This window comes from Macaca mulatta, chromosome 7 (assembly GCF_049350105.2).
Source record: "Macaca mulatta isolate MMU2019108-1 chromosome 7, T2T-MMU8v2.0, whole genome shotgun sequence".
Taxonomy (NCBI): Eukaryota; Metazoa; Chordata; class Mammalia; order Primates; family Cercopithecidae; genus Macaca; species Macaca mulatta.
The window spans coordinates 1394110-1420496 of NC_133412.1; the positions used below are offsets into that span (position 1 = coordinate 1394110).

At 52.1% G+C, this 26387-nt stretch overlaps 1 protein-coding gene and 1 long non-coding RNA gene across 29 annotated transcripts in view; one reads left to right on the top strand and one right to left on the bottom strand.

The window, feature by feature from the left end:
* CYFIP1 (cytoplasmic FMR1 interacting protein 1) overlaps positions 1–26387 on the top strand; it is a 117670-nt gene that overhangs the window by 8893 nt on the left and 82390 nt on the right. For 4 of the 28 annotated variants that reach the window (XM_028850601.2, XM_028850603.2, XM_077938839.1 and 1 more), the window contains exon 1: positions 24674–25949. The exons of 21 other annotated variants lie outside the window; for them this stretch is intronic. The gene's annotated coding sequence lies outside the window, so the exon portion shown is untranslated. Of the gene's footprint in view, positions 1–21979; positions 22149–24673; positions 25950–26387 lie in introns of those variants that run through there. 3 more of the 28 variants (XM_077938836.1, XM_077938847.1, XM_077938850.1) reach the window with 1 other exon arrangement.
* LOC144329810 (uncharacterized) lies at positions 3129–10958 on the bottom strand. Its single transcript, XR_013395437.1, has 2 exons — positions 10665–10958; positions 3129–4162 (listed from the first exon to the last, which is right to left on the bottom strand). It is a non-coding gene; the product is annotated as an uncharacterized LOC144329810 (long non-coding RNA).

Sequence of the window (26387 nt, forward strand, 5' to 3'; positions counted from 1 at the left end):
ACAGGCATGAGCCACCGTGCCCAGGCTCTGTAGTATATTTTGAAGTCAGGTAGTGTGATGCCTCCAGCCTTGTTCTTTTGCTCAGGATAGCTTTTGCTATTCCAAGTCTTTTGTGGTTGCATACAAATTTTAGGATTTCTTTTTCTGTTTGTATGAAGAGTATGGTAGGTATTTTGATAGAGATTTCATTGAATCTGTAGATTGCTTTGAATCTGTAGATTGCTTTGGGTAGTATCTATTGGTTATTTATTTTTTGAGATGAGTTCTCACTCTGTTACCCAGGCTGGAATTCAGTGGTGTAATCTTGGGTCACTGCAGCTTTGATATCCTGGGCTCAAGCAGTCCTCCCACTTCAGCCTCCCAAGTGTCTGGGACTACAGGTGTGAGCCACCACATGCAGCTGCTTTTTATTTTATTTATTTTCTTTTTCTTTTTTCGTATGTTTGAGAGAGTTTTGCTCTTGTTGCTCAGGCTAGAGTGCAATGGTGCCATCTTGGCTCACCACAACCTTTGCCTCCCGTGTTCAAGCAATTCTCCTGCCTCAGCCTCCCGAGTAGTTGGGATTACAGGCATGCAGCACCACGCCTGGCTAATTTTGTATTTTTAGTAGAGACAGGGTTTCTGCATGTTGGTCAGGCTGGTCTCGAACTCCTGACCTCACGCGATCTGCCCACCTCGGCCTCGAAAGTGCTGGGATTATAGGCGTGAGCCATCATGCCCAGCCTTATTTTTTAGTAGAGACAGGACTAGCTGTGTTGCCCAGGCTGGTCTGGAACTCCTAAGGTCAGGTGGTCCTCCCACCTCATCCTCACAAAGTGTTGGGATTACAGATGTGAGCAGCAGCACCTGGTCTATTATTTCTGTTGTTGCTGGTGTTTTTGGTGTCATATCCAAGAAATCATTGCCAAATCTGATGTCATGAAGCATTTCTCCTGTTTTCTTCTAAGAGTTTTATAGTTTTAGATCCGATGTTTAAGCTGTTGATCTGTTTTGAGTTAACTTTTCTATGTATTATCTAAGGTAATGGTCCAACATAATTCTTGTATGTGTGGATATTCAGTTTTCCTAACACAATTTGTTGAGAAGACTATTGTTTTTCCATTGAATGATCTTGACATAATTGTTAAAAATCATTTGACCACATATGTGAAGGTTTATTTATGGGTTCTTCATTCTGTTTAATTGGCCAGTATGCCTTTCTTTATGCCAGTGCCACATTGTTTCAATTACTGTAGCTTTATAGTAAGTTTTGAAATAAAAAGGAGTGAAGTCTCCAAATTTGATTCATCTTTTTCAAGATTGTTTTGGCTATTTTGGGTTTTCGGAGATTCCTATGAATTTTTAAATGGGTTATTTTTTGCAAAAAAAAAAAAAAATCTGCTGTTGGAATTTTCAAAGGGATTGCATTGAGTCTTTAGAAGGCTTTGGATTATATTGTCATCTTAACAATATTATGTCTTCCAATCCTGGGAAGACGTTTTTATATTTAAAATGTGTTTCTAATGGATAGCATTTGGTTGGTTCATGTTTTCTGTTTACTCTGTAAATCTGTGCCTTTTGATTTGAGTGTCTTGTTCATTTACATTTAATGCAAATATGTATGTGATGGGATTTACATCTGTCATTTTGTTATTTGTTCTCTTTAAGTCTTATATCCGGAGAGCTGATGGCCACAGCAGCTCAGGCCTGATTTCTAATAAGAAGGTTATCTAATAGAAGGATTTCAGAGCATTCTAGGGACAAGATTTGCATTTGTGTGAATTTTTTTTTGTGTTAAAAGCCTCTTAGAACATGGTCTCAAGAAGTTAGGGATGTGTTTTTCACCATTGTGTTGGTTTAAGCCTGATGTGCATCTGTGCTGTTGGGCACAAGCTTACCGGGCATTTGTTTTCCTGGTCGCTCCCCTCCAACTGTATTATGACTGCATTTCCTTCAGGCACAGCCCATGCCGCGGGCTGTGGCTCGGCCCTCCATGGGGGCAGAGATGATGCCTGTTGAGCTGTGGCTTCCAGGTTTTGTAGATGGGAATAAGACAGATGTACAGTGATAGCTGCTGTGACCTTGTTATACCCTGTTCTTTGCTTTCCCTGGCACATTCAGGGATTTTTGCCTCACAGGGAAGGGGGGAAAAAACCCAAAATGCTCTGAAAGCAGTGACTTTCATCTTGAAACCTGACTCCATAGCCAAAATTTGATGCTCAGAGCCTGTGTGGTCACTCCTTGCAGTCATGTTGTCCTGGCCAGGACAGCGGGGATGAGTGTTGATTTGTCCTTGAAGATATCACAGAAGGAGGTGTGCTTGCTCCAAAGAACCACATAGCCCCACAGCTGAAGTGGCGAAGTTCTGTATTCCATTTGAATCCCTGTCCAAAGCTTGACTTCTCAAGCTATTCCTAGAAGGACCAGTCTCCACAAAACCAGTGAGCCTGAACACCACCTGGACTCTTGGCTCACTGGGGCCAGCTGCAAGCAAGTTTAGGTGAAGAATTCAAGGATAAATCAATATCGGAAAGTCTATCAATGTATTAGGATAAAAGAGAAAAGTTATGAGATTATCTCATAGATAAATAATAGCATTTAATAAAAATTCAACATTTGTTTATGATTAAAGACTTCTAGAAAAAAAAAGGGATAGGGATAGAAGGAAATTGTCTTTTTTTTTTTTTTTCCAGACAGAGTTTCGCTCTTGTTGCCCAGGCTGGAGTGCAATGGCACAATTTCGGCTCACTGCAACCTCTGCCTCCTGGGTTCAAGCAATTCTCCTGCCTCAGCCTCCCAAGTAGCTGGGATTACAGGTGTGTGCCACCACGCCCAGCTAATTTTGTATTTTTAGTAGACGTGGGGTTTCACCATGTTGGTCAGGCTGGTCTTGAACTCCTGACCTCAAGTGATCCACCCGGCTTGGCCTCCCAAAGTGTTGAGATTACAGGCATAAGCCACTGCGCCTGGCCTTTTTTTTTTTTTTTAAGTTTACCATCCTGGTTCTAAAATGTCTATAGAAGAATAAAAGTTCACAAATAGCTAAGCCAATTTTGAAAAAGAGCAGTGGTTCACACCTGTAATCCCCACTCTGTGTAGGTCTGTGTCCTAATCTCCTTGTCTTTTTTTTTTTTTTTTTTTTTTTTGGAGATGGAGTTTCGCTCTTGTTGCCCAGGCTGGAATGCAATGGCATGATCTGGGCTCACCGCAACCTCTACCTCCTAGGTTCAAGTGATTCTCCCGCCTCAGCCTTCCGAGTAGCTGGGACTACAGGCATGCGCCACTGGCCTGGCTAATTTTCTATTTTATTTTAGTAGAGATGAGGTTTCTCCATGTTGGTCGGGCTGGTCTCGAATGCCCGACCTCAGGTGATCCTCCCGCCTTGGCCTCCCAAAGTGTTGAGATTATAGGCATGAGCCACCGCGCCCGCCTAATCTTGTCTTATAAGGACCGGGTCCCAGTGGATGAGGGCCCACCCTGATGGCTTCATATTAACTTAATTATCTCTGTGAAGAACGGAGGCATTCTGAGGTCCTGGGGATGGGGTTAAGGCTTCAACACACAAATTTTGAGGGCACACAGTTCAGCCCATAAGAGTTTGTTTCATTAAAACATGGGCTTGTCATTATCACCCTTTGATCCCCTGGGCCAAGTCCTGGTTGATGGGGCACCCCTGAACTCTCAGAGCCACGGGCGCCTGCTGCTCTCTGGGGACGCCAGGGCAGAGGGAAGGGGCTGGGGCCTGGTGTGTCAGCTACTAGGGAAGCCTAATTCCTCATCGCTGTTAGATAAAAATACAGGAGCTCTAGTATTTGCTTCTCTCATTCCAAGGAATCACAATCATGCATCACTTGCCAACAGGGATACGTTCTGAGAAATGCATGGTTAGGCACTTTTGTCATTGTGTGGGCATCACAAAGTGCACTTACACCCCCAGATGGTACCGACTGCTCCTCATCTAGGCTGCACGGCAGAACCTGTCGCTCCCAGGCCACACGCCTGTGCAGTGTGTTACTGCAGCGAACACTGTGGGTAAGAGTATTTGTATATCCAGGTTTACGTAAACATAAAAATGGTACAGTGACACCATCTCAGCTCACCACAACCTCTGCCTTCCAGGTTCAAGTGAATCTCCTGCCTCAGCCTCCCAAGTAGCTGAGATGACAGGCACCCACCATCACACCTGGCTAATTTTTGTATTTTTAGTAGAGACGAGGCTTTGCCATGTTGGCCAGGCTTGTCTTGAACTCCTGACCTCCTGCCTTGGACGCCCAGAGTGTTGGGATTACAGGCATGAGCCACCACGCCTGGCCAGTAATTTAGGGTAATTTTTTTTTTGAGACAGAGTCTCGGTCTGTCGCCCAGGCTGGAGTGCAGTGGCGCGATCTTGGCTCACTGCAAGCTCCGCCTCCCAGGTTCATACCATTCTCCTGCCTCAGCCTCCCAAGCAGCTGGGACTACAGGTGCCTGCCACCACGCCCAGCTAATTTTTTGTATTTTTAGTAGAGATGGGGTTTCACCGTCTTAGCCAAGATGGTCTCAGTCTCCTGACCTCATGATATGCCCACCTCGGCCTCCCAAAGTACTGGGATTACAGGCGTGAGCTACCACGCCCGGCCAATTTAGTGTATTTTTAAGTAATTTTAAGTTTAGAGTATTTTTAAGTAAAATCTAGCACTTTTTGTGTTGTCTATATCTTGGTATGTTTATTAATATATGTGTACACACACACACACACACACAGTGGAATACTATTCAGCCTTTAAAAAGAAGGAAATCCTGTCATTTGTGACAAGGATAAACCTGGAAGACATTACGCTTAGTAAAAAAAGCCAGGCCCAGAAAGACAGATACTGCATGACCTGATTTATATGTGGAATCTAGAAAATTTGAGCTTATAGAAGCAGAAAGTAGAATGGGGGTTGCTGCCAGTAACCCATCTGGGCAGGCAGACGGGGCTGGGGTTGGAGTCCATCTCCTCCCATTTCTCGGCTCTGTGAATTTGGACAAATCACTTTCTCTGGCCTTCAATTTCGCCGTCTCTAAAGAAGGGGTTAAATGAGCTCAGACACCCCAAGGCTTCACGAAGTGCAAGCGGCTGAGATGTGCTGGTGTTAAAGGTGGTTGAGGACAGGGTGGGGTCCCTTTTTCCCGGAGGGAACGTGGAGCCCTGTGTCTGAGGTGCCCTTGGCATCTTTGCTGGCTGCACTTGGTTCCCGACTCCCCGGGGAGCTGCCAGGCAGGGGAAACTGCCCTCCTGGCCTGGGGCACCATGGCAGAGGTCAGCCAAAGGCTGAGACCTGCCTTCTTGCTGGGGCTGGAGGCTGCCTCCTGCCTTCCAGGCTGCAGAGTCTGCTGGGGGGGGGCTGCCGGGTGTGTGTGTGTGTGTGTGTGTGTGTGTGTGTGTGAGAGAGATGAGGAGGCGTGGACTCACTCTGCATGGGGGTGGAGTTGGGCGGGGCTGCCGGGTGTGTGTGTGGGGGTGTGTGTGTGTGTGTGAGATGAGGAGGCGTGGACTCACTCTGCATGGGGTGGGGTTGGGCGGGGCTGCCGGGGGTGTGTGTGTGTGTGTGTGTGTGTGTGTGTGTGTGAGAGATGTGGAGGCGTGGACTCACTCTGCACGGGGGTGGGGTTGGGCGGGGCTGCCAGGGGGTGTGTGTGTGTGTGTGTGTGAGAGAGAGATGAGGAGGCGTGGACTCGCTCTGCACAGGGGGTGGGGTTGGGCGGGGCGGGGCTGCCAGGGTGTGTGTGTGTGTGTGTGTGTGTGTGTGTGTGTGTGTGAGATGAGGAGGTGTGGACTCACTCTGCACGGGGGGTGGGGTTGGGCGGGGCTGCCAGGGTGTGTGTGTGTGTGTGTGTGTGTGTGTGTGTGAGATGAGGAGGCGTGGACTCACTCTGCACGGGGGTGGGGTTGGGCGGGGCTGCCAGGGGGTGGGTGTGTGTGTGTGTGTGTGTGTGTGAGAGATGAGGAGGTGTCGACTCACTCTGCACGGGGGTGGGGTTGGGCGGGGCTGCCGGGTGTGTGTGTGTGTGTGTGTGAGATGAGGAGGCGTGGACTCACTCTGCATGGGGGTGGGGTTGGGCGGGGCTGCCGGGTGTGTGTGTGTGTGTGTGTGTGTGTGTGTGTGTGTGAGATGAGGAGGTGTGGACTCACTCTGCACGGGGGGTGGGGTTGGGCGGGGCTGCCGGGTGTGTGTGTGTGTGTGTGTGTGTGTGAGAGAGATGAGGAGGTGTGGACTCACTCTGCACGGGGGTGGGGTTGGGCGGGGCTGCCGGGTGTGTGTGTGTGTGTGTGTGTGTGAGAGAGATGAGGAGGTGTGGACTCACTCTGCACGGGGGGTGGGGTTGGGCGGGGCTGCCAAGGGGTGTGTGTGTGTGTGTGTGTGTGTGAGATGAGGAGGCGTGGACTCACTCTGCACGGGGGTGGGGTTGGGCGGGGCTGCCAGGGTGTGTGTGTGTGTGTGTGTGTGTGTGTGTGTGAGATGAGGAGGCGTGGACTCACTCTGCACGGGGGGTGGGGTTGGGCGGGGCTGCCGGGTGTGTGTGTGTGTGTGTGTGTGAGAGAGATGAGGAGGTGTGGACTCACTCTGCACGGGGGTGGGGTTGGGCGGGGCTGCCGGGTGTGTGTGTGTGTGTGTGTGTGTGTGAGAGATGAGGAGGCGTGGACTCACTCTGCATGGGGGTGGGGTTGGGCAGGGCTGCCGGGTGAGTGTGTGTGTGTGTGTGTGTGTGTGTGTGTGTGTGTGAGATGAGGAGGCGTGGACTCTGCATGGGGGTGGGGTTGGGCGGGGCTGCCGGGTGTATGTGTGTGTGTGTGTGTGTGTGTGTGTGTGTGTGTGAGGTGAGGAGGCGTGGACTCACTCTGCATGGGGGTGGGGTTGGGCGGGGCTGCCGGGTGTGTGTGTGTGTGTGTGTGAGAGAGAGAGATGAGGAGGTGTGGACTCACTCTGCACGGGGGGTGGGGTTGGGCGGGGCTGCCGGGTGTGTGTGTGTGTGTGTGTGTGTGTGTGTGTGTGAGAGATGAGGAGGTGTGGACTCACTCTGCACGGGGGGTGGGGTTGGGCGGGGCTGCCGGGTGTGTGTGTGTGTGTGTGTGTGTGTGAGAGAGATGAGGAGGTGTGGACTCACTCTGCACGGGGGGTGGGGTTGGGCGGGGCTGCCGGGTGTGTGTGTGTGTGTGTGTGTGTGTGTGTGTGTGTGAGAGAGAGATGAGGAGGTGTGGACTCACTCTGCACGGGGGGTGGGGTTGGGCGGGGCTGCCGGGTGTGTGTGTGTGTGTGTGTGTGTGTGAGAGAGAGGAGGTGTGGACTCACTCTGCTCGGGGGTGGGGTTGGGCGGGGCTGCCAGGGGGGGTGTGTGTGTGTGTGTGTGTGTGAGAGATGAGGAGGTGTGGACTCACTCTGCATGGGGGTGGGGTAAGGTTCACATATTTTAAGCTCGTCACCTGGCTGGGAAAGTAGCTGTTCTTGCTCCAGAAAGGAAAAACAAAAAGAAAAAGTCTGTGAGATGATAGATACGCAGAACGGCTCGACTTCACCATTCCACAAGGTGTGCGTGTATGTAAACCTCTCATTGTATGCAGTGAATATATACAGTTTTTATTTGTTAATAATACCTTAATTTATATAAAAACATGCCAGTCCATAGTTTCTGTCTCATAATAAATTAGTTTGGCCCATCCACAAAAAACGAAACCGAGCTCTTTTGCAATGATCTGAAGCATTCTGATTATAACACTGATGTTTACTCCCTGGCTGACTGGGCCTGGAAGGTCCTTCCTACAAGCCGTCCTTATGAAGGTGTGGTGCTCAGGCGCCTCTCACAACTGGGGGTTAAAAGCTTTCTGCCCAGGAGTGTGTGACTCTGGGCAAAACCTTCCTCTGGGCAGACGCGAGCATGTTGCAGCCGTGCTCTGGCTGGTGAGATGGGTTCAGCTTGCGACATGTGCCAGCGTCCAGCCTGCCTGGGGCCACAGGAGTGAGGGGTGACCAAAACACGCTTCTGCTTGAAGAGTTGGGGCAAGTCTGTTCCAGATGTTTCACACTCCTTTGCCTTATGTTCACAAAAAGTTTTCACAGGGATATTTCATTCTTATTTTATTTTATTATTATTATTTTTTGAGACAGAGTTTTGCTCTTGTCGCCCAGGCTGGAGTGAGGTGGCGCGATCTCGGCTCACTGCAACCTCCACCTCCCGGGTTCAAGCAATTCTCCTGCCTCAGCCTCCCGAGTAGCTGGGATTACAGGCATCTGCCACCACGCCCGGCTAATTTTGTATTTTTAGTAGAAACAGGGTTTATCCATATTGGTCAGGCTGGTCTCGAATGCCCAACCTCAGGTGATCGTCCGCCTCTGCCCCCCAAAGTGCTGAGATTACAGGCGTGAGCCACTGCGCCTGGCCTTTCTTACTTATTTTAAATAATATCAAACTACAAAACACTGCAAAAATAAAAATAGGACAAAGAACACAATTCAGACACTTCTCTCTCCACTTGCGGCCCTTTACCTCTAAACACACCGGTGTCTATTTCCTAAGAATGAGGATGTTCCCTTGTGTACCACAGGACGCTTGTCCACTGATGGCCCTGCTTAGAAAATGCTTGCTGAGGCCGGGCGCGGTGGCTCAAGCCTGTAATCCCAGCACTTTGGGAGGCCGAGGCGGGTGGATCACGAGGTCAGGAGATCGAGACCATCCTGGCTAACATGGTGAAACCCCGTCTCTACTAAAAATACAAAAAAAAACTAGCCGGGCGTGGTGGCGGGCGCCTGTAGTCCCAGCTACTCGGAGGCTGAGGCAGGAGAATGGCGTGAACCCGGGAGGCGGAGCTTGCAGTGAGCCAAGATCGCGCCACTGCACTCCAGCCTGGGTGACACAGCGAGACTCCGTCTCAAAAAAAAAAAAAAAAAGAAAAAAGAAAATGCTTGCTGAGCCTTGTGCTGGAGAACGTGTTGCCCAGGTGCTCATGTGTAAGAATGTTGCTCACAGGTAGTGACAGCCGTGTCTGCAGTGGCGCTGGCTCTGGGCAGCAGGAGACAGGACAGGCAGCCTGGCTTGTGGGTTGCGTGGAATAGCACGCGCATGTCAAAATGGTGCTCCAGGAGCTCCGCCTGGCAGTGTGCCTGCGTCTCGTGATAGCAGTGGGCACAGCGTGAATAGGCCAGGTGACTATCGATGATATCCCTTTTATAACAACTCAACTAAAAGATGCTTTGTAAGGGCCGGGCGCGGTGGCTCACGCCTGTAATCCCAGCACTTTGGGAGGCCGAGGCGGGCGGATCACAAGGTCAGGAGATCGAGACCACGGTGAAACCCCGTCTCTACTAAAAATACAAAAAATTAGCCGGGCGCGGTTGTGGGCGCCTGTAGTCCCAGCTACTCGGGAGGCTGAGGCAGGAGAATGGCGTGAACCCGGGAGGCGGAGCTTGCAGTGAGCCGAGATCGCGCCACTGCACTCCAGCCTGGGCGACAGAGCGAGACTCCGCCTCAAAAAAAAAAAAAAAAAAGATGCTTTGTAAGAATATAAATGAGCTATGGCTGGGCGCGGTGGCTCGCACCTGTAATCTCAGCACTTTGGGAGGCTGAGGCGGGCGGATCAGCTGAGGTTGGGAGGATCACCTGAGGTTGGGAGTTCGAGACCAGCTTGACCAACATGGAGAAACCCTGTCTCTACTAAAAAAATAAAATACAAAATTGGCCGGGCACGGTAGCTCAGGCCTGTAATAGCACTTTGGGAGGCTGAGGCGGGTGGATCACCTGAGGTCGGGAGTTCGAGACCAACATGACCAACATGGAAAAACCCGTCTCCACTAAAAATACAAGATCAGCCGGGTGTGGTGGCGCACGCCTGTAGTCCCAGCTACTCGGGAGGCTGAGGCAGGAGAATCGCTTGAACCCGGGAGGTGGAGATTGTGGTGAGCCGAGATTGTGCCATCGCACTCCAGCCTGGGCAACAAGAGCAAAACTCCGTCTAAGAAAAAAAAAAAGCCGGGCATGGTGGCGCACGCCTGTAATCCCAGCTACTTGGGAGGCTGAGGCACGAGAATCGCTTGAACCTGGGAGGCGGAGGTTGCAGTGAGTTGAGATCGCACCATTGCACTCCAGCCTGGGCAACAAGAGCAAAACTCCGTCTCAAAAAAAAAAAAAGAATAGAGATGAGATACAGTTTATGCAGAAGAAAGCAGGGGATCGATGCCTGGGGGTGTGGACAGGGGCTCACTGTGGATCACAAGCAGGACTCTGCCTTGCGGTGTGGGTAGTGGGTTTGCACGTCTTCGACGTCATTAAACATTACTAATTATGGTGAGAGCAGGTCAGAGTCCAAGAATTGTTATGTATCTGAGGCCCAGTTTTAAAAATCCTACTACCAATCAGTTTGCTGAAATTTTTATTGATCTCAAGATTACTTTTTTTTTTTGAGACGGAGTCTGGCTCTGTCACCCAGGCTGGAGTGCAGTGGCGCGATCTCGGCTCACTGCAAGCTCCGCCTCCCGGGTTTACGCCATTCTCCTGCCTCAGCCTCCCGAGTAGCTGGGACTACAGGTGCCCGCCACCTCGCCCGGCTAGTTTTTTGTATTTTTTAGTAGAGACGGGGTTTCACCGTGTTAGCCAGGATGGTCTCGATCTCCTGACCTCGTGATCCGCCCGTCTCGGCCTCCCAAAGTGCTGGGATTACAGGCTTGAGCCACCGCGCCCGGCCAAGATTACTTTTAAATTAACTCTCTGAGATTAGCTATAGCGTGCTGCCTTGACATGCTTCTCACCTGAGCAGTTGTTTGGTTTCTATTGTGGCGACAGCAGTTTGCAGAAACTGGGGCTATGATTATAAACTGCTTCCTTCCCTGGGCCTGGGCTGGCCGAGTTCTTCCTCCTTGGTAAATTTAGAAGTGAAACAGGAAATTCCAAAGGGAAAGGCTGATGTGATAAAAAGTTAAAACTTAGTTTCAAAGAAAATAGTAAATGAAGTGAAAAAGAAAGTAGCTTGACCTGGAAAAAGTTTTGTACCAACTCTCACAAAGCTTTAGTGTCTTTAGTGTTGTTAGTATAGTAAGTCCATCTGTCAGTTGCTGAAGAAAATACCAAGATTCCAAGGATTTAAAAAAAAACAAAGAGGCAAACAACCCAAGCTGGCAAGTTACACATGAAGAAAAATAGGCAGGGGGAAGTGGCTCGTGCCTGTAATTTCAGCATGTTTGGGAGGCCAAGGCTGGAGGATCACTTGAGCTCTGGAGTTCAAGACCAGCCTGGGCAACATGGCAAGACCCTGTCTCTACTAAAATTCAAAAAAAGTAGCCAGACGTGGTGGTGCATACCTGTAGTCCCAGCTACCTGGGGGGCTGAGGTGGGAGGATCACTTGAGCCTGAGAAGTTGAGGCTGCAGTAAGCGGTGATCACCACTGCACTTCAGCCTGGTTAACAGTGAGACCCTGTCTCAAATAAGAAGAAAAACAGACTGGTTAATGCATAGAAATATGCTTCATCTCAGTGATTTTAAAAGAAATGAAAATTAAGGCCAGGCACAGTTGCTCGTGCCTGCAATCCCAGCACTTTGGGAGGCCAAAGCCGGTGGATCACTTGAGGTCAGGAGTTCGAGACCAGCCTGGCCAACATGGTGAAACCCCGTCTCTACTAAAAACACAAAATTACTACTAAATAAATTACTACTGGCCGGGCGCGGTGGCTCACGCCTGTAATCCCAGCACTTTGGGAGGCCGAGGCGGGCGGATCACAAGGTCAGGAGATCGAGACCACGGTGAAACCCCGTCTCTACTAAAAATACAAAAAAAAAAATTAGCCGGGCGCGGTGGCGGGCGCCTGTAGTCCCAGCTACTCAGGAGGCTGAGGCAGGAGAATGGCGTAAACCCAGGAGGCGGAGCTTGCAGTGAGCCGAGATCGCGCCACTGCACTCCAGCCTGGGCGACAGAGTGAGACTCCGTCTCAAAAAAAAAAAAAAATAAATAAATAAATAAATAAATAAATTACTACTAAATACTAAAAATACAAAAATTAGCCCGGCATGGTGGCACATGCCTGTCATCCCAGCTACTCGGGAGGCTGAGGCAAGAGAATCGCTTGAACACAGGAGGCGGAGGTTGCAGTGAGCTGAGACTGTGCTACTTGCACTCCAACCTGGGTGACAGTGAGACTCCATCTTAAAAATAAATAAAATAATAAATAAATAAATAAATAAATAAATAAAAGAAACACAAATTAAAAGGACATTCAGATTAAATTATAAAAGCAGAAGTGACCCCTGGATTCTGCCGGGAAGCGCCATACTGGTGTCCGGCTCCACCTTGTTCATGGCCCCCATCGGAGGGCACCTGGCCCAAAGCCACCTGCAGCTTTAAAGACACTGTGTGGCCTAAGAAACCTCCTGGGATGTGCTGCTAGGAAAGTCATCCGAAAACACACTCCAGGCTTTTCTGCCCAGATGTGGTACTGTCAGGCTTGCCTCAGGCCTAAGCAGGAGGAGGGCAGGCAGCCCCGAAGCAGGCTGCGTGGTTCATGCACGGGCCAGTGGTGGTTCCTTCGCGTGTCCTGAATGTGCAGGTGTCGCTGGAATGATGGAAAAGATTTATATGACCTCAGTGAAAGAGCTGCTCTCTGCTTTTGTTCCTTTGATGGACAGCTAAATGGCCTGGACACCTTTCCCACAGTTTTCATGAAGACTGGGAGGGAGCTGGCTTTAAGATCAGGATTCTGGTTTACCTGAGAAGCTCCCGCTGAGATCCCTGCTTGGTTCACAGTCACTGGGGATGTTCTGTGGCACTGCCCGCTTACAGAGCTCCCGCCTCTGCAGGGACGTTTCCGGCGAGGTGCCTGGGACATCCCACAGCATGAGCCCGCTGAAATGGGGCACCCGCGGGCACAGACCACCCCACTGCGTGGGAACTGTGCGGTCTCTTGGTGCATGTGGAGGAAGCTGGCAAGGTTGACGCTGGTGTTTCCAGCCCAAGTGTCTTGACAGTGGGACCCTTGATAGAGATTGGGGAGTGAGGTGTAGTGTAGGTGGTAGCTAACGTCATGGGCTTGACCTCAGGCTGGAGGCAGTAGGGGATCCTGGGAGACACTCTGCCCACAGGCCGGGTGCAGTGGGGGATCCTGGGAGACACTCGGCCCACAGGCCGGGTGCAGTGGGGGATCCTGGGAGACACTCGGCCCACAGGCCAGGCGCGTGAGGGAGCCTGCAGCCCCTCGTGGGTGTACTTGGTGCAGGAGAAGTGCTGGGCTGCTACTGGGCTGTGCCAGACCCTGGCAGGGCCAGGCCACGCCCAGGCCAGCCAGGTGGGGATTCAGGGGTCCAGGTCCTTACTGGGGGAGGGAGAGACAAGGAGAGAAGAACAGGCACATCAGTAGGTGCGGATGCTGGGTGAAGACAATCTGGTGGCCACCATGTAGCCTTTGGTCATCAACCTGCACCCTCCTGGGCCCTGAGAGGAGAACCTGCAGGGCGGGTGGGGAGGGGAAGCACGGGGCTCAGTTGCCCATAGGGCCTGTTCCTCAGCCGTGCGCCATGGGACCCAGCAGATACATGGTCTGTCGGGCGCAGTGATAAGGTGGGGGACAAGGTAGGCGGCAACCAGTTCCCTTCCCCTCAAGCCGCAGGAATCAGAGCAGGCTGAGAAACCCCAGCCAGAATGGCCAGCAGTGGAATTGCTTTGCCAAGCACCTGAGGTCATGCCTGGTGTCCAGCCGAGCACATGGCCTCCTGAGCAGGCGGGACTTCCTGGCCACACAGGCCACGCCACTGAGGCACGTGAGGCAGGCCATGGGGCTGTGGCAGCCTCCCTGCCCTTCCGGGCTCAGTGTCGGCATCTGTGAGTGGGGACCCCACTCTTCTCCTGAGCTTGGGAGTGCCCCGTCTGTGGTGTGACTGTCCTCCCGGAGACTGCCGTGGTGGGTCTGCTCTAACAGAAAGAGTAGGTGGAGTGGGAAACGCCGTCCTCTTCCCTTTGTGCCTTTTACACGTGCCCTGGATTCGGGTGTACGATGAAGGAATGGCCGTTGTCGAGGAACACTCCGTCATCGGTCGTGCGGTCTGTGTGTGGCGCAGGTGCACACAGCGGGGAGAGAAACAGCCCCTCCACCAGCCCGATGCCTGCGCAACCCAGGTATCTGCCAGGTGGGCCAGTGGGGCTTCCCCGAGCTCATCTGGGTGCCTGGCAGCCCAGCCCCAGGCTGAGGTGCGTGTTGTCATTGTCCCGAGGGCTCCACCTGGGGCAGTGGGAATGGTGGACGGCACAGTGGATCCTCCATGGCCCAGGGGTGTGGGAGACGAGGGAGGCCCTTGGGTGTTCTGTGAGCGATTGAGACTTTATTCTGTGGAATGCTGGACCCCTTCTCTGCCTTTTATTAATTATGTTAGCATCAGAGTAGCCTTTTCATACAAATTTGACAGATAAAGACAACTGCTCTCCTTTGCTATGTTGGGGCACTCTGGGGTTTCATGGCGCATGGTTTGAAAACCACAGCTGTAGGCAGAGAGGCCAGTGAAAGTGAGCAGGAGAGTGACAGGAAGAGAAGCAGAGGTGAGTGCAGGTTTGGCGGCGCCTGGGGGATCAGAGGCGGTCAGGCCGCACGGGAAGGTAGCGGGAAGTCTGGGGGGCCGTGTTAGGAGGTTGCGAGACCACTTGGTGTTGGGAGACCTCTCCCAGAGGCAGCCTGACCCTGGCCGAAGGGGCTGCAGCCCGAGGGTGGGGGGCGGAGGCCGTGTGGCGTGGGGACATGCACTCTCTCTCAGGGTTCCTTGGCACACTCTCTCTTAGACATCAGCACCTCATTGTGATTTTCAAACTTGATTTCTGTTTCTCTGTTGATGAGGCCGTTCTTTTGAGCTGGTTTTGAGAATGGAAGTTGAAGTTTTTGTGCGTTAAAAAAAGATTACCTCACACTTGTAATCCCAGCACCTGTAGAGGCCGAGGCGGGCGGATCACCTGAGATCAGGAGTTCAAGATCAGCCTGACCAACATGGTGAAACCCCGTCTCTACCAAAATACAAAAATTAGCTGGGTGTGGTGGCGTGTGCCTGTAATACCAGCTACTCGAGAGGCTGAGGCAGGAAAATTGCTTGAACCTGGGAGGCAGAGGTTGCAGTGAGCCGAGATTGCGCCACTGCACTCCAGCCTGGGAGACAAGAACGAGACTCCATCTAAAAAAAGAGAAAAAAATCAAATTACTTCAGTAATAAAGCTAGGCTAGAAGATGTTATATTGGTTTTTAACTGTGCACTTTTAGCCTTGCTGGTCGTGACAGCCTGTCTGTATGCCGCAGGCCTGCAGTCAGGCCGTTGAGCCCGGGGAAACCAGCTGCAGCCATGCTGGCGCCGTCACTTGCTTGGAAATACAGAAGGGCACATTCCACATTCTTTCTCCACCTGGGAGAGAAAGGGACAGCGAAGTATGCTTTTCTTCTTACGATGATTTATTTTATGCCTGTTTTACATGAACAGATTGCACAAAAATATTGGAAGTTTCTAGTTTTCTGGAAAGTGCCATCCTTCTGCATATAGAAGAGGAAGAAAATCAGCTCATGCCTTGTGCACGTTTGCAGAAACATTTCATGGTTTGTCTTTGTTTGATTATGCTGTTTAGTTGGACAAGTGGAATGCTTACAAATTGTAAAATTTTTTTTTTTTTTTTTTTTTGAGATGGAGTCTCGCTCTGTGGCCCAGGCTGGAGTGCAGAGGCCGGATCTCAGCTCACTGCAAGCTCCGCCTCCCGGGTTCACACCATTCTCCTGCCTCAGCCTCCCGAGTAGCTGGGACTACAGGTGCCGCCACCTCGCCCGGCTAATTTTTTGTATTTTTAGTAGAGACGGGGTTTCACCGTGTTAGCCAGGATGGTCTCGATCTCCTGACCTTGTGATCCGCCCGTCTCGGCCTCCCGAAATGCTGGGATTACAGGCGTGAGCCACCACGCCCGACCACAAGTTGTAAAATTTTTAAATGACTGGTTTGGAAATGCTGGGAAGACCCTCTTTCTAGCAAAGCATCTCTCCACCTCTGTGGGCGCGGGGCGCGGTGGCGGGAGTTAGATCAGCGTGCCGCCTGCATGGCACCCATGCCTTCGCTTCTGCATTTTCTGGATTGTGGCTTCTCCACGTTTTGCAACCTTGGTGTTGAGCTGTCTTGGCAGTTTCTATTTTTACACCTACAGAGACGACTGTTCGGTCCCTGTGAAAAGCTCCCTCTTGACCTGGGGTGGAAAGAGAAGTAAACATGTCTCAAAAGTTTATCCTCTAATCTGGTAAAATACAAGGTCCCTCTGTGGCTAGGGGCTGGGTGGAGCGGGCAGTGCACGTTGTCCCTGTGTGTGCAGCCACCATTGTGCTGTGCGCTTGCCGGCACCTCGGGGGCCTGGGCCTGGCCAGAGTGGCCGCGTGCACACTGCTGTCTTGGGGCCGCCGTGGGGCCGTGGGGCCATCTGGATGGTATGGCCCACCCGTTCCCCCTTTACCAGCCCCCACCCTTCCCGGCCACCTGCCCCTGAGCCTCCCCTGAGAGGCCTGTCTCCGAAGCCCCTGTCTCGTTTGACTTCTTTGTTTTGTCTGGTGTCTGAGGCCGGTTTTCCATGGGGCCTGTGTTCTCCCAGGGATGCTGGCTTATTGAAGGCACACACTCTCACACACAGAGACACTCGTACACACAAACTTTGTTTTTTCCTTTTCCCTTTTAATCTGTTGGCACCACCTCTGCTTCCGGGTTAAAGTTAGTCTTGGCTGCTTTAATTTCCATTTATTTATTTTATTTTTTGCAGCCTAGTGTCTGTCATTTTCAAGACTGTTGAGTTCTACCAGGACTCAGGGTTATGACCTGCTGACCGAGCTGCCTGCTGAGCACGAGCGACGTCTCCTCCTTCCCAGCCACCTGCCCTCATGCTGCCCAGACACAGGGAAAAGGACCAGATCACATTTTATTTATTTATTTATTTATTTTTGAGACAGAGTCTCACTCTGTCACCCAGGCTGGAGTGCAGTGGTGCGATCTCAGCTCACTACCACCTCCGACTCCTGGGTTCAAGTGATTCTCCTGCCTCAGTTTCCCAAGTAGCTGGGATTACAGGCACCCACCACCATGCCCAGCTGAGTTTTGTATTTTTAGTAGAGACAAGGTTTCGCCGTGTTGCCCAGGCTGGTCTCAAACTCCTGACCTTAAGCGATCCGCCCGCTTTGGCCTCCTATAGTGCTAGGATTACAGGCGTGAGCCACTGTGCCCAGCCCCAGATCACATTAAAGAAAACAATTCTGTGATTCACTGTTCTTTGTCTTGAAGCATGTGATGACTGTGAGGTTTTATAGAAATCACCCTCCCATCTTCTGGGATGTCCGCTGTGTGGAGAAGTGGGGTCCAGGGCCTCTCTGGGAACTGGTTCCCCGAGGGCAGCATGAGGAGGCACTGGCTGATGCCCTGAGCCCATGAGCTTGCAGGGGGAATATGGCGAGGGCTGGCCACATCTGGACGGGCTAAGGACCAGGAGCCTGGGCAGATCTGCCCGTTTTCTAGTTGGGGGAAGCACTGGCGCATGCCTCCTTTGCCTTTGCCCCTTGGCCTGCTGTCCCCAGTGTTCTCCAGCATCCTCAGGGCTCGCTGGGGCCAGCAGGGCAGGAGAGGAGTTGGGTCCTTGACCCTGCTCTCCTGCCTCCCCGGCCCCTGCTGCCTGCCCACCCCGGGGCAGCTCTGTCTGTGGCTCCAGCTCCGTGCTGCCTCTGTCCTGCCCCTCAAGCCTGAGCCGGTCTCCAGCACCTGCACTCGCCCTTGGAAAGTGGCCATCTGTACCTCTGTTCCTCTGGCTTTGACCCCCTGGTTGGGCACACGGCACTGGGTCGAGGCGGTTCTCATCCTTGCTGTGCGGCTGTGGGTCCCGGGGCAGCTGGCGACCCCACCCAGCCTCCCTCCACTGATTTGCCGGTGTGTCAGGGTGACCTCCACCTTAAGGTAGCTGTGAGGACCACTTCTTGAGACTGCATCTGTGTGGATCTGAGGCTGAGGGGCAGCCAGTAACATGTGGAGGGAAGGAGATGGACCCATGGGGCCCCCAGCATGCCCTGTGGACACTGCCCTTCCAGTGGGTGGCACTGGGAACCTTTGCCTCTTGCCCACCGTGGGTCCCTTGAAGCCCACCTGGGGTTCCATGATCGAGCAGGTGAGTGAGGTGTGCAGCATGGCGTGAGCTCAGACGCCCAGCCAGTCTTCCGCCGCCCGGTAGATGCTGCTCACTCTGCAAACTGCCCTGCAGCTGCCTAGAGCAGAGGAGCATCCGAACCATGAGACACTCAGAGACTGACCTGGGACTCTGAGGACATCACTGGAAGAGCAGCAAAGTATGATAAGTATGCCCTCCTTTGAAATCTTCATTTTTAAAAACTCTTTCTTTTTTTTTTTTGAGATGGAGTCTCGCTCTGTCACCCAGGCTGGAGTGCAGTGGTGCGATCTCAGCTCACTGCAAGCTCCACCTCCTGGATTCACACCATTCTCCTGCCTCAGCCTCCCCAGTAGCTGGGACTACAGGCGCCTGCCACCACGCCTGGCTAATTTTTTTTTGTACTTTTAGTAGAGACGGGGTTTCACCGTGTTAGCCAGGATGGTCTCGATCTCCTGACCTCGTGATCCGCCCGCCTCGGCCTCCCAAAGTGCTGGGATTACAGGTGTGAGCCACCGCGCCTGGCCAAAATCTCTTAAATTTACAAAATAAACTAATCGATGGCTTGTTAAAACAGCAATTCCCCTGCCATATTTAAATTCATTTTTATATCTTGACAAGCTATAGGATTTGAGAGTTGAGAACTGGTGCTGATAGAAAATCAGTCAAGGGCCGGGCGTGGTGGCTCACGCCTGTAATCCCAGCACTTTGGGAGGCCGAGGCGGGCGGATCACAAGGTCAGGAGATCGAGACCACGGTGAAACCCCGTCTCTACTAAAAATACAAAAAAAAAAATTAGCCGGGCGCGGTTGTGGGCGCCTGTAGTCCCAGCTACTCAGGAGGCTGAGGCAGGAGAATGGCGTGAACCCGGGAGGCGGAGCTTGCAGTGAGCCGAGATCGCGCCACTGCACTCCAGCCTGGGCTGGGCGACAGAGCGAGACTCCGTCTCAAAAAAAAAAAAAAAAAAAAAAAAAAAAAAGAAAATCAGTCAAGGAAGGAAAAAACATCTCTTTTGTTGTTCAGTGACATAAACTGAGGGTGGGCGTGTGATTTCTGGGTTGGATTGCCGCCTGGGGAGGCCGGGGGCACAGGCAACTGGAAGTGGCACGGTGGCGCCTTGTGGCGGAGCTCGTGCAGGTCTGGCTGGCTTGGCTCGCTCCCAGCAGCGTGCTCTTTCTGCCTGGAGCACGTATTGTTTTCGTGATCAGCAAAATACCAGCTCCTGTGGGTTCTTCCCTGGCAGACAGCGCAGGGAATCTGCGTCCTGCCTGGGTGACTCTGTCCTACCTGTTCTTGGCTCTGCGTTCATTTTCTGGGGCTCCCATTAACAAAACACCACAGGTCAGGCAGGACTTTCTTTTTTTTTTTTTTTTTTTTTTTTTTGAGATGGAGTCTCGCTGTGTCTCCCAGGCTGGAGTGCAGTGACGTGATCTCGGCTCACTGCAAGCTGCGCCTCCCGGGTTCACGCCATTCTCCCGCCTCAGCCTCCCAAGTAGCTGGAACTACAGGCGCCCGCCACCACGCCCGGCTAGTTTTTTGTATTTTTAGTAGAGACGGGGTTTCACTATGTTAGCCAGGATAGTCTTGATCTCCTGACCTCGTGATCCGCCCGCCTCGGCCTCCCAAAGTGCTGGGATTACAGGCTTGAGCCACCGCGCCCGGCCTCAGGCAGGACTTTCTTTCTCTCAGTTCTGGAACCGGGAATCTGAGATCAGGGGGCCAGCAGGGTTGGCCTCTGCTTGTGAATGGCCACCTTCTCTGTGTGTCCTCACGTGGTCTTTCCTCTGTGCCTGGTCACCCGTTGCCCTGCTCTGACCAGGCCCAGGCAGTGGACATCCATGTACCTGTCCATGCGAGCTGAACCAGCAGACACGGAAACGTGATCCTGTTGTTAAACTCTAAAGTGCTGGTTGGTAGCACTGGCAGAACAGTTTGTATGCCGCTCCAAATACGTGACTTTAATTATGCTGTTGGATATCTGCACCGTGGCAGCCACTTATAAAGGCTGGTCAGATACAATTGAGGCTCCATTCCAGGGGCAGTGGACGCTGGCTTTGCAGTGACCAGGCCAGACCTGGTGCTCCTGCCTGGGAATGAGGGCTTCTTGGTAGACGCGGAAGGAGACTGGAGGCTGTGCTGGATGGCAGTGCTGGGGGAAGATCCCCGTGGGACGTGGCATTCATGGGAGGACAAAAGGAGAGCCGGAAAAATCCCAGGGTGCAGGCGGCTGGAGTCAGGCAGTGCCTTTGTTCTCCAGCAGTGGGCGCTGATGAGCCGTGCAGGGTCCGCTGGCGGCAGTTACAGACGGAGCGAAGTAAATGAACTTGGAAGAGATTTGGGAGGTGGGACTGTGAGGAGTCCGAGCAAGATGGGATGAGACATGAACTCTGATGTGTCTGTGTAGAGTGGACACCGCCAGGGCCCCCACGCTGGCTGTGCAGGCGGTGCCCAGGCCAGACCCTGCACCCATGCTGCCAGGGCTGAGACCTTGGAGACTTGGATTTAGAGCCAGTGACTCCAAGTCCGCGTACCGGGGTGAGGCAGAGGCTGTGCAGATTCGCATCTGTGGAAGATGCACGGACGGAGAGCCCGTGGAAGCGGGCCGGGCTGAGGCCGTGAGCGTGCAGTGACAGGTGCTTGGCATGACATACCAAGGCGGGTGTGGGAGGGCTGCCTGTGATCATGAAAAACCTGAAACATCACGGTGAAACCCCGTCTCTACTAAAAAATACAAAAAACTAGCCGGGCGAGGTGGCGGGTGCCTGTAGTCCCAGCTACTTGGGAGGCTGAGGCAGGAGAATGGCGTAAACCTGGGAGGCGGAGCTTGCAGTGAGCCGAGATCCAGCCACTGCACTCCAGCCTGGGTGACAGAGCGAGACTCAGTCTCAAAAAAAAAGAAAGAAAAACCTGAAATATGAAAATGTGAAGAATAGGAGAGAACAGCAGTTCGCCACAGCAGGGCCCGGCCAGCAGTCTGCACAGTGCGCTGATGATTGAGAAGTTTTATGGAAGCTGGGAGAAAAAAGAGCGTACAGAGCAGTTTGTGTGATAGTATCTTGTTTTTGAAAGGGATGGTGATGATTGATGATAAGGTTTCTTTTTCCTTTTCCATGTTTTCTGATTAATCAGCAACAAACATTGCTATTTTTGAGTGTAGTGAAATATGAATAATACAAGCTTTACCCCATCTTCACCTTTTTTTTTTTTTTTTTTTTTTTGAGACGGAGTCTCACCTCTGTCGCCAGGCTGGAGTGCAGTGGCGCGGTCTCGGCTCACTGCAACCTCCGCCTCCTGGGTTCAAGCGATCCTCCTGCTTCAGCCTCCCGAGTGGCTGGGATTTCAGGTGCCTGCCACTATGCCCAGCTAATTTTTTGTATTTTTAGTAGAGATGACGTTTCACCATGTTGGCCAGGCCGGTCTCGAACTCCTGACCTCGTGATTTGCCCACCTCAGCCTCCCAAAGTGCTGGGATTACAGGCTGGAGCCACCGCGTCCTCCCCCCATCTTCACCATTTTAAGTGTACAGCTCGGTGGCATTAAGTACATTTCACCTTATTCTGCAGCCACCACCACTATCCATCTAGAGCTTTTCATCTTTCCAAGCTAAAACTCTATCCGCTAAACACCAACTCCCCAGCCCTGCCAGGCAGCCCCTGTCGCCACTGTTCTCCTTTCTGTCTCTGAGTTTGATCGCTTTAGGTAATTCATGTGAGTGGAATCATGCGGCGTTTGTTCTTTTGTGACTGGCTTATTTCACTTAGCATAAGGTCTAAGTTTCAACCATGTTGTAACTTGTCAGAAGGTCCTTTCTTTTAAGGGTAACATTCCATTGACCACATAAATACCGTTATTTTTATTCAAAGAAAGAAGTCCGCAAGCACTGACTTGGAACAAGCTGTGCATCTGGAGTTTTTCCGTGGGTTCGACATCAGTGGTCCCTGCTGACGCACGAGCAGTTCTCCCTGAGCCTGTCTGGGGCTCTCCTCCCCACCTTCCTCCACCACGAGTCATCTTGGCCTCTCCTGGGCAGAGGTGAGGGAGGAAGGCGAGGCCCTGTGGCTGCTGCGTGGGGTCAGGGGCTGTTGCCATGTGGGCTCTGTGGCCTCCCAGGGTGCTCGGTCCAACCCGTCTTCTCGTTGACCCACGTGGGGCCCGGGCATGACTAGACGCGCCCCCAGGCTTCTCCTGGCACTGTCTGGGTTCAGGCCGCAGAAAGGGCAGACTGTGGGACTCTGGGCTGGAGCCGCAGAGCACGAGCAGCCCCTGTGGGACCGAGGCACGTCCTCAGGCAGCCTGGCCCCTCGGAACCACGTCAGCCCTGAGGTGCCTGAGTGGACACCGAGGGGAGGCCCCCCACACCGGCTCTGCAGGCAGTGCTGGGGCTGGACCCTGCACCCACCCGGCCAGGGCTGCCCTGCACTTCTCCTCTCTGAGGGGTGTGGAACGGGAAGCTGTAATGTGGAGGGAAGTGGACGAGAGTTTCTGCTACATGTAGATTTCTAGTGAGGAACATGCAGCAGATCACTACTGCAGTCGGGGGCGTTCCCTTCCGTGTCGGGGAGGTCCAGGTGGCTGGCAGTGCGGCCTGTGCTTCTGTTCTCCCTGATTTCCAGTCAGTTCCTGAGAAAATGGGTGGCGTCTCCAGCCGCCATTGGGGATTGGCCTGCAGTTGTTTCCATTATCTGTGGAACTGGCCCAACACCCACTGTGGATGCCCGAGCCCAGAGACGGTACTGGACCCTGCAGAGTCTCTGTTTTTCCGAACTTGCATACCAGTGGTAAACTTTAATTTGTAAATTAGGCACAGTAAGAGATTACAACAGTAATGATAGAACAGTTGTCTAACAATATACTGTCATAAAAGTAGTGTAAATGTGGTCTTTCTCTCTCAGAATACGTTGTGGTACCGTGCTCACCCTTTGGTGCCCGCCGTGAGATGGCAGAGAGGTGAGCGGAGCAGGCATTGTGATGCAGCCTTAGGCTGCCGCTGAGCTTGACCAGCAGCCTGGCGATACCGCCCCAGTCCCGTGCTGGCGACCCAGCCGGCTACTGCGTTCTCCCCCGCGGGTCGCACATGCAGCGTGGACACGCTGGACAAGGGGATGGTTCATGGCCCAGGCTGGGGGAGCAGGACGGCCTGAGAGTTTATCACCCTACTCAGAACAGCGCACAGTTTAAAACTTACGGATTGTTTGTGAATGGAGTTTTCCATTGAATATTTGTGGAGTGCAGTTGACCTCGGGTAATTGAAATCACAGAAAGTGAAACAGATTCAGGGTTGGCTACGGCATTTCTCCTTCCAGCTCTGTCAGCTTTTGCCTGGTGTAATGGGAAGGAAGCCTTTTGGCCGGTGCGTTCACATTTAGGATTGTTCTGGCTCCTTGGGGAGCTGACCCCTTCCTTCTGCCTCTCTGATGAGTCCCTTGCTCTGAGGCTGGCTGTCGCTGGTGCTGACATAGCCGCCCAGCTTCCTTTTGGCCAGCGCTTGCCTGGTTCACCTTTTTCCCCTTTTGCTTTCAACTTACCTACCTGTATCAGTATATTTGAAGTAAGTTTCTTGTAGATGCAATATAGTTGGGTTAGGATTTTATTTATCTATTCTGACAACCTCTTCTAATTGGTGTTTTTAGATTATTATGATAATATAATTATCAATGTGTTTTGATTCAGGTCTACCATTTTATTATCTGACTTCTGTTAGATCACTATCTTTATCATTGCTTTATTTCCTTTTAGGTTTTTAAAAACATTTTGTAGTCTGTTTTAATTTATTCTAAATTATCTATATGTTATCTTTTTTGTTTTGGATAGCTTTTTTAAAAGAGTATTTTAATTTTTTTTTTCTTTTTAAAGAGACAGGATTTCACTGTTTTGCCCAGGCAGGCTTTGAAATCCTGGGCTCAAGCCATCCTCTCTCCTCAGCCTTCCAGTAGCTGGGACTGCAGCACCTGGCTGCACTGCTCTTGTCAGTAGTCGCTCTAAGGATTTCAAAGTCCATGCTTATTAACATTTCACATTCTGCTTAGGATCTGAAAAGTCTGCTTTTCACTACTTCCAGTGGGACATAGAAATCTTACCCCATCCAGGTTTACCCTCTTCCTTTTATGTTACAGTTGTCTTGTTTATATGATTTATACAATTATATACCTAGAAATGGTTTATAATTTACATGTGACGTATTTGTGTAATTTACACTTACGTACACTGGAAGGCCCATCAGACAGGACGTTGATTTTCGCATTTGACCGCCAAGCACTTTGGAAGAGCTATGGGGTCGTTGTGTGTCCTGCGCCCTGGCTGCTTACCCTGCCTGCTGCCTCTGCTTGGTGATTCCGCCTCCCTTCCTGTCAGCCTGAGCCGCTGGCCTGGCTGGCGTGTTCTCTGTTTTCCTCCTCTGCCCACGTCCTGGCTTCACCTGCCTTCTGGAAGACGCATTCCCGCCTTGAGGGAGGATCCCGAGTTGGCACCTCGCCGCTGTAGGCTTAGGCACGTTGTGCCCGCCCTCCGGCCTGCCTGGTGCCCGGGAGAAGTCCACGGCCCTCCCACTGTTGCTCTGCGCTCTGCCGTGTCACGTTTCTCCTGCTGTTTTCAAGATCCGTTTTCCTTTATCTTTAGTTTTCAGCTGTTTGACCGTGACGTGTCTGGGTGTGGATTTCTTGAGTTTGTCTTGTTTGGGATCCATAGAGCTTCTTGAATCTGTAGGCAAAAGACTTTCTCCAAATTCAGGGTGTTTTCTGTCATTTTTTTCAGCTGGTTTTCATCACTGCTTGCTTTCCCCTTTTCCTTTGCCACTCATGACACAGATGTTAGACCTTTTCTCTTGTCCCGAAGGTCGCCCAAATTTTTTCAGTCTTTTTTCTCGCTGGTATTCAGATGAGAAAACTTACATTGCTCCATCTTCAAGTTCACCGAATCTTTCCCGATTTTTTTTTTTTTTTTAACATTTCAGTAGTGTGTCTTTTAGTTTTGAAATTTCCATTTGGTTCTTCTTTATATCTTGCTTTTGTTGCCTGTTGCTGATTTCCATTTTTTCATTCACTTTGGGAGTGTTAGGATCGTTAGAGCCTTTCACGGCACAGTAGTTGCTTTAAAGTCGGGCGGATAATTGCAACACCTGTGTTATTTTGGGATCTGTTGACTGTCTTTTCCTGTAGGAGCGTAGACGTTCCTCGTTCTTTGTGTGCTGAGTAATATGGACTGTAAGTGGATGGCTGGATGTTATGATGTGAGATCTGGGTCTTGTTAAAAGCCTAGGAGGATGTTGATATTTTGATTTTAGTAAGCAAACACCCTGAGGAGACTCGGGCTGTGGTTCTGACTTGCCTTCAGTGGGTGGCAGCTCCGTGTCGATTCTGGCTTCACAGCCCCCTGCACTGCCACTCGGACCTGTCCCTTGTGTGCCGCAGGTGGCCGTCTGGCTGTGGTCTCGGGGTTTGGGGTGTGAAGAGGATCAGATCCACCCCCCTGCAGCTTGAGGATGGGCTTGAAGCTTGTGAGCAGTTTTGTCGGCTGGCTCTTCCGAGCTGCTTCCTCTCTACACGGCCACTGGGGCTTCCTGGGTCCCTGGAGCTTCCCTTCTCCACCCTCAGCCAGTGCACCGGGACCAGCTGCCTGTCCTGCTGCGCGCCTCCACGCCTGTCCCCGTGCTGGAGGAGGGATTTGGGGCTCCTTCTGTTCAGTGTCTCCTCCAGGCCACCTGCAGCTTTCCTTCATAGAATGCTGCTCAGCTGCCCCGGTCCTATCCCGGGGCAGAGCTGCTCCTGAGTACCCTTGAGACTGAAGCAGAATCGGCAGAAGGCAGATTGCCCCCTCTCCCTGAACCTGGCACTGAAGGTGTGTTTAGACGATGTCTGCCTTCATTTCCGTACCTGTGCTCCAGCTGTGCTGTGGCACTTTCCGTCCCCGGCGGCAGCCCCTACTCCTTGTAATCTCAGCCTGTCTGTGCAGCTAGACAGCTGGTGTTGGGTGGCAGGAGCTGGGCTTTTCCATGTCAGGCCCTGGTGTGTTTAGAGGCACCGGGTGGGAGGTGGCTGCATTCGGGGGTGTCTGCTGGGCGGATGTGGTGTGGGAGAGGCGCTGCCGCTCCAGCACTGGGAGGGGGTTGTCAGACCCTCCAGAGAGTCCTCAGCACCAGCAACTCAGGACGGCGGCCCCCGCGGTGGGGAGGGTGGCGGGAACCACGTCCCCCACACTGTGACCCTCCTGGAGGCCAGGAGAGCCTGTTCTCAGTGAGTGCGAAAGGAGAAGCTGCACAGGGCCTCCCAGCCCGCT